Source organism: Temnothorax nylanderi, unplaced genomic scaffold (genome assembly GCF_030848795.1).
Source record: "Temnothorax nylanderi isolate EJ_2023f unplaced genomic scaffold, tnyl_v1.0 TNYL_tig0290_pilon, whole genome shotgun sequence".
NCBI lineage: Eukaryota > Metazoa > Arthropoda > Insecta > Hymenoptera > Formicidae > Temnothorax > Temnothorax nylanderi.
In genome coordinates this window covers 56,894-65,247 of record NW_027249352.1, presented here as the reverse complement: position 1 = coordinate 65,247, position 8,354 = coordinate 56,894, and the positions used below count along the sequence as shown (strand labels likewise).

The window sequence follows — 8,354 nt, the reverse complement described above, 5'->3', positions numbered from 1 at the left end:
CCGTGCCCCCGTTTCGGACGCTCCCGGGTGGAAATTTCCGTGCGCAGTACCATGTGGAGGTTCCCTTCCTTCGGTACCGCTACACCAGGTTTTCACCTCCTTCGTCTTCGTGGTGCCGTTGACGCCGACCCGTGCGCACCGCCTCGGAGACGTCCCCGACGATGATTCCGGATCTATTTCCCGTAGAAAACGTCTGGGTGTACTCTGGGTTGTCGGCCGTTGACGCTGACCCGTGCGCACCCCTTTTGAGGTGCCCCTGATGATATTTCCGGACCGACTTCCTGGAGAAGACGTCCGTGTGCACTTTTGGGTGTTGACCGTTGACGCCGACCCGTGCGCACCTCTTTGGAGATGCCCCCGAACAGATTTCCGGACCGACTTCCTGGAGAAGTCGTCCGTGTGCACTTTTGGGTGTCGGCCGTTAACGCCGACCTATGCGCACCTCCTCTGAGATGCCCCGGAACAGGTTTCCGGACCGACTTCCTATAGAAGTTGTCCGGGCGCCCTTTTGGTGGTCGGACGTTGACGCCGACCCTATAGGCGGGTGTCCCAGGTCCTCGCGAGATGAATACGAGACTTTGTTCCTGGGGAAGAAGTCCCCTTTTGGAGCTGATGCTCCGCCGACGACGCCGACCCTGTAGTCGCGTGTCCCAGGTCCGGCTAATGCTCCTCTGCACCTTTATTCCTGGAGATTGTCGCGGTTCACTTACCGATCGCATTTATCATCCCGCTGACCTTATGCGTTAAAACAAAATGTCCTGACACCGTGAACCGTCATCAAAATATCAATGAACCTTTATTGTCAGCGATCTGTCATACTAAGCTTAATTTATCTATGCCGTCTCGGCTAATTCCGCCATATGTAAATATTGCCATATGGGCACGCAAGACTTAGGCTGCGTTTTCACTTGACGCTTGACGCTGGATGACGCTAGCGTCAACAGACGCTAGCGTCAAAACGGCTAAAGGAGCGTTAAACAGTGCACTGGAATTGCGCAGTAATAAGGTGCGTTCCGTTGAGTTTAGGTTAACTAATACTCATTGAAAAAATGTCAGTCAATCAAAGATATTACGAATGGCAAAGGAAGTGTTTTAAAATAATAAGAAGAGAGAAGAATAAAAAACGTTTAATGGTTTGTGTGGCAATAATAAATGAGTTGGAAAAAATACAGAGAAGAAAATATACCAAAAAACGTTATTGGGTTGCACCATTATTTGAAAATAGAAAATTGCATAGTTTTTATCATGCAATATTTCCCAATATTATCTTAGAAGACAGCACGTTTAACAATTATTTTCGAATGACTGCTACACAGTTCGAAGATTTGCTACAAATAGTAGGGCCTTCGTTGAGTAGACAGAACACTTCCTTTCGTGAGTCAATATCTGCTCCTGAACGACTGTGTTTGACATTAAGGTTTGTTTTTATTCTTTGTACTATTACTATGGCTGGATTCGGGGAGCGCGCTATTAGCGCTATTTGCTTAGTCTATCCTTGTTTTACACTTGATGAGCGATAAAGATAGAACGATGCAATAGCGCTAATAGCGCGCTCCCCGAACGCAGCCTATATATATTACAACACATTGAATGTGTTAATCTGTTTAATATTACTTGCCTTTTAAACATATTACACTTTATAGATATTTAGCTGCTGGTGATTCTATGAGATCAATTTCATATCAGTATCTAATTGGAGTAACAACAGTTTGTAACATCATTACCGATACATGTAACGCTATTTGGTCTTGCATTCATGAGGAAGTCCTTCCAAGTACCTTGAATGAAGGAGATTGGTCGCGCATAGCGGAAGAATTTTATGAGAAATGGAATTTTCCGCATTGCGTAGGTGCTATTGACGGAAAGCACATACGAATACAAGTAAAATCAGTAAACACCTTACTTTTTAACATTTTTAATTGATGACATAATAATTATTTACGATGGTTCTTTCAGTGTCCTAATATAATGCAGGTTCTTCATACTACAATTACAAGAATTCTCACAGCATAGTCCTTCTGGCAATATGTGATGCAAATTACAAATTTACTTTTGTGGACATTGGAGCATATGGTCGACGTAGTGATGGTGGCATTTTTCGATCTTCTCTAATGGCACAAAAGTTTCATAATAAGGAAATGAATTTACCAGAACCACAACCTATCACAGCTGATGGAGTATCTCTACCATACGTGCTTGTAGGTGACGAAGCTTTTCCACTAACAGAATATTTACTTCGACCGTATCCTGGAAGAGGAGGTTTAAGTAACGAACGAATTATGTACAACTATCGGCTGAGTAGAGCAAGAAGAATGATTGAAAGTTGCTTTGGAATTTTATGTAGCCAATGGCGGATATTAAGGCGTCCCATTGATACTACAGTTGACACGTGTATGAAAATTGTTCAAGCCATTATCTGTTTACACAATTGGCTTCGAGTTGCAGATATTGGCCATGATGAATATATACCATCCAATCTAGTTGATACAGATAATTCACACGATTTCATACCTGGCACTTGGAGATCAGATGTAACTGATGAAAGTGCTTTGCGGGATATAAGTCAATGTGGTTCTAACTTAGGTTCACGTAAATCCATGATGATACGAGATCAATTTTGCCACTATTTTAATAGCGAAGGAGCAGTTCCCTGGCAATTTGAGCACTGTTAAGAAACAAGCCAACGCTAACGCTAGCTACATAAGGATATTTTTTTATTGATATCTTCAATATACATTTATAGTGTTTTTTTAGTTATTTAAAGCAGGATTAAATACAATTTTTTATAACTTTTCAACTTTTAACTTTTAACTTTTTGTCTTATCTCTTATCAACAATAATTACAACAGCTGGCATATGCTGCCGGTTGTTCGGTAGTTCACGTCAGGATGGTATATTCTGACGATACATCTGATTATACATCCGATGGTATATTCCTGAAAGAGAGAGAGTATGGCGCTTACCAGCCGCAAGTCTCTGGTGAAATTGTCATTTTGCACATTGTACATAATCGGTATTCTGATCATTGCCAAGCAATTATTTCGTGCCATTGACAATCCCAGGGTTTACAAGGAGCATCCTCTCAGATAAGATATCGTTGACCAGAAAATTACCAGATGTACGCAACCCCCTGTAAGATTTTAATATGCATAGTACGCATAGCGTTTGAAAAGATATTTTTACATAAATATAATATATGTAGATGTATATAGAATATCCTTTCTTTTTTGTATTTCCAAATGGATGTGATATTTAATATAATATTTCCAGATGTGCAAATCTTACATACGATAGATTATTACCAAGTGCTAATATAATAATTATTTTTTATAACGAACCATGGAGCGTTCTGTTACGCATAGTGCATAGTGTCTTGAAGGGTTCTCCGCCAAATCTATTAAAAGCGATTATTTTAGTGGACGATCACAGCGAGGAAGGTATCGAAATTAATGTAACTAATATGTAAATCAACATATTAGTGATTTCTTAAAATGTATATCTGCTATTTAAGTTACATTATTAGACATTATTTTAGGTCTAGCAATGATATTCGCAAATGCCATAAAATGTTCTTTTTATAAAATATAATCGTTACACAAGATAAATTATTACATAAGAATGATGTAACTATTTGGCAGAATACAATGTGTTAAATAATTAATGTTGTATGTAAAATATATTTTCCGATTGTGTTAATTTGTAGAAGAACTTCAGGGACAATTGGATTATTATCTTTCGACGCGTTTACCTGCCAAAGTAAAGCTACTGAGATTACCGTATAGACAAGGATTGATACGTGCTCGTCTACATGGAGCTAAAATTGCTAGAGGCGATGTTTTCGTCTTCCTGGATGCACATTGCGAAGTTATTAAAGACTGGTATTTTGACCTGTGATATCAATTTAATTAGAAGATACTATTTTTTCGTATAGACTAATTTTTTAAATAAGAAATATTGAAATAACTTTACATAAAAGAGAAAGAGAACTTTATTAATACATGCATTTTAACATAATGCAGGTTACAACCTCTGCTACAGCGAATAAAGGAAAATAAAAGTGCTGTACTAATGCCAATAATCGATAACATTTCCGAGGAGACGTTTGAATACTTCCACGATAACGAGGCGTTTTTCTTTCAAGTTGGTGGTTTTACATGGTCGGGACACTTCACGTGGATAAATATTCAGAAATACGAGATCGAGTCGCGTTCCTCTCCTATATCGCCGACTAGGTCTCCTACTATGGCAGGCGGTCTATTTGCTATTAATAAAATATATTTTTGGGAAATTGGTAGTTACGATGACAAGATGGATGGTTGGGGAGGCGAAAACTTAGAAATATCCTTCACAGTGAGTACAATTTCTTCAAATATATTAAAATTATGACGTCGGTTTATTACTACAAGCATGTACGTTACAAATTTTATATTGGTTTAATGAGATTTTATATTCTTTGATAAATTGATATTCTTCAACAGATTTGGCAGTGCGGTGGTACGCTAGAAATCATTCCTTGACCTACCAGAACCACAACCTATCACAGCTGATGGAGTATCTCTACCATACGTGCTTAATAAAAACTATATATTATTAATATGTTTAAAATGCAAGTACTACCAAACAAATTAACACGTTGAATGCCGAGTGGCTCACGTAAATCCATGTCCAGTGTTTTATATATTTTCTTTCAGCATATCATACGATAGTTGCAAATGTTTTTGAAATGCTTCTTGCTTTTGCGCTTCGGATAAACGACGAATTCGGGATCCCAGCAAATTTAAAAACAAGTCGACGTCGTCAGGCTGAGGTGGCGGCGGTAAAACAATGTCATCATTGCTGGAAGCATCGCAGAAAGCATTAGCAATTCTCTCAATGGCACTTTTTTCGTTGAGATTGCCTGATCTTTTTGCTGGAATATAATAAAAAATAATAATTATAATATATCTATATGTAAGAAAAATGTATATAATGTTATATATAATGTAATTAATGTTATATACCTGATCGAATATTCGCAGTTACTTCTAATGACTGGTCCGATTCTTCTAATGTATCTGCACTTCTGGAAATATTTGATGCTGTGCTGAAATGTAATTATAAATAATTATAAACATATGTCTAACCTATAATAAAAAAACATCTGTAAACCCTGTTTTTAATTTTATGATTCTTTAATTATTTAACATTTAGAACGATATTGATACAATTATTGCATATTAGTATTGTATGTACGTTTACTTTAAAAAATTTGTTATTAAAATTTATGTAATACATATGTGTCCTTTTAATAAACACAAAAACCAAACTTACGTTTTGACCAAGCACGAGTCACGTAAAAATTCCATATTATTATAATGATGCCACAATCGAGTGGTATGTGCCCTTGCAGATCCACTCGCCTTTTGTTCGGATTGAATAATTTTCCTGTAGGTATCGTGCAAAGATTTAAATTTGCTTTTGGCCGTTTCTGGACTAATTATACCTTGAAAAAATGTCGTTATGAAAAAATAATGTTGCTGGAAGAAAGGAGCAACAGTTTCTTTTAAAAAATTCTTATTCTTACCATCCAATGCATCGGAAACTTCCTGCCACAGTTTTTTAGTCGCTTTCGCACTTCTTTGCCTGACATCTGATTGGAAATTCCATAGTGGTTCCCGTTTTTGCACTTCCAGAATCAAAAGTTCCTCTTCATCGAATGACATACATGTTTTCAATTTTTTTTTCCTTGTAGAATATTCGATCTTGTTAGGAGGTTCCTTTTTAAATGTTGATTCTCTGCAAAAAATAATTATATATTTATTACATCATATTCTGTAACGAATGTATTTGCATTCTTAAGCGGGGAACACAGACTTTTGCATAACGCATAATACGTAAGCACAAGAAAACTGATTGGTCTATTTCTTTATGCACATGTGTATGGACCAATCAATTTTCTTATGCTTATGCATTATGCGTTGTGCAGAAATGTGTGCTCCCCGCTTTAGGTGGGACGCGATTGACCACGTTGCGATTCACCACAGCCAAAACTCACAGAGCTGATTCAGTGGAAAAACTCTAGACACCGAGGGCTGTGAGTGGCTGTGGTAAATTGCAACGTGGTCAAACAAGACATTCTCTGTATTTTTTTACCAGGCAAATTTTCCTTATTAACAGGATTCAGTGTTAATTCGTCGTTTCCAGTCACTTTTTTCGTAATGATATTTTGCTCATCTGTAATAAAGTATTATACATAGGCATTATATACAGTTTGTATAATTCTTAGGCATTTTATAAAATGTCTGTTTAGTGTTTTCACTCTTGTCATGCTACCTTACGTCTGGAATATAATTATCAGAGTTATACTGTGTGTTGTACATACCTGTCATTGGATAAAAATATAATGTTGCATCATCAACATAATATTTGGTATAGCCTTTTAAACAGGAATGATTCACTATCTCATTCCTGGAAATTATCATCTCACAGAGTCCACATGTCTGGACCACATCTAATTCCTATAAAATATTAAAATAACGTATATATGTTATTTTATACACTTTTATTATATAAATCACAATATACATGTTGTGTGCACGTGTATGGGCACGTGTATGGCACGTGTATGTATGTGCACGTGTATGTGCACGTGTATGTATGTGCACGTGATGTGCACGTGTATGGGCACGTGTATGTGCACGTGTATGTATGTGCACGTGTATGTGCACGTGTATGTATGTGCACGTGATGTGCACGTGTATGTATGTATGTGCACGTGTATGTGCACGTTGCGTAATGTGAACAATTAAATTAATAAATTAATTTTTCTACATAATTTACACGACTAGGTTAAGTTAAACATCTTCACAAAAATATCTGTGGCTTAAATTAAACCATTATAAATAATTATTATTATTTAATTTTTATGATTCACATAAAAGTACTTCACATCAGAGACAATTACATATTTCTTACATGAAAAACAGTAAAAAATAAGGTTGCATTTTCCGTTGCTGTTTACTCATTTTCGTTAACATGGTTATGTCTAAAAGCCACAGATACTTTCATGCAAGTTTAATTATTATTATTAAAGTACAACTGTGTAATTATTATAATAACAATATTACTTACTTCCCTGTCTTCGTCAAACATTTTTTCCTTTCCAATGTTTCAGTATGTCGCTCGATTCCTTCGCGCCCACGGATGACGACAACGAATACTTGACGCGCCTTGAAGCAGTTGAAGCTGAACAAATCCAGCTTTCTTTTCTTGACGCTAGCGTCGAAAAAGAGATCACGTGACTGACTAGACGCTAGCGTCAGATTGATAGTGAAATTGCAGCCTTACTGACTAACTTAATCTTTAAACTCGGAATCTTATTGCCGAGTTTGTCACATGAGTGATTCAAAACAAAACAATACCGAAAACTATCCTTATCGCCGCGAACCAAAGAATAAAATAAACTGACTCAATCGCGGCCCACGATCTTTCGCGCGCTTCATCGTCCCCTCACTCCGTCTCTTCCCCACCGTTGGACGGGCTGAGGAAGTCGTCAAACGGCTGGTCGACCTCTCCCGCAGGTGTTGGCACCCACACTATTGGCGGCTGCATCGGGATCGCCTGGCTTCCCGTGGACCCCTCGCTGGGCCCGGTCGCGGTCGAGCCACCCGGCGAGATGGCGGGCATGTCCCGCAGTCGCTCACCTACCCGTCCGGAAGGTGCGTCGCTTTCGCTCGCGCCGCGAGCGTCTGCTCGAGGACCACTCGCGGTGACCCCCGCTGGCGCACGATCGCCCTCGGAGAGAGCGGTCGCAACGTCATGCCCGTGAAGAACGAAGTAGCGGACACTAACAATGACGCTCAGCCAATGAGGTGTCAGATCGCAGAGGACGACGAGGAGCGCCGATCTTTTGACAAAAACGATGCTACACCCATTTCCGAAGACGTAATTCGTCAGCTGAAGAAAGCCAAGGTCGACAAAGCGAAAACCAATAAGAAGAAGGAACAGACAGAAATAGAGAAAGGTCACGTAGTGCATGTAAATATCGTACGGACCAATGACATAATTCGAAACTTCGACGAAGACATGCTCGAGGAGCAGAACAAAAAGGTACAGAGTGTAAAAGTGCCCTTTATCAAAATTTATTTTGAAGACATTGCAGTAACGACATTGGTCGACACAGGATCCCAATTGTCGATAATCTCTTACGTTGTACACGAAGAGTTAAAGAAGAAAGGACTTATTCTGGATGTCCTACCAATCAGAAAATTCTTATTAAAAGGAGCTTTCCAAGAAAGAGGAGAAGTCGTAGCTAATAAAGCACGCATCGCATTTACTTACAAGAAGCAGTCCTATACACACGAGTTCCACATCGT

The 8,354-nt window shown here is 38.6% G+C and overlaps 3 pseudogenes; 2 read left to right on the top strand and 1 right to left on the bottom strand.

Annotated features, from left to right (window-relative positions):
• The first annotated feature begins 971 nt into the window (after window positions 1–971).
• LOC139780661 (uncharacterized) lies at window positions 972–2,302 on the top strand (annotated as a pseudogene).
• Window positions 2,303–2,952: 650 nt separating this feature from the next.
• On the top strand, window positions 2,953–4,392 carry LOC139780658 (polypeptide N-acetylgalactosaminyltransferase 1-like; annotated as a pseudogene).
• Window positions 4,375–7,665, bottom strand: LOC139780649 (uncharacterized; annotated as a pseudogene).
• Window positions 7,666–8,354: the final 689 nt, after the last annotated feature.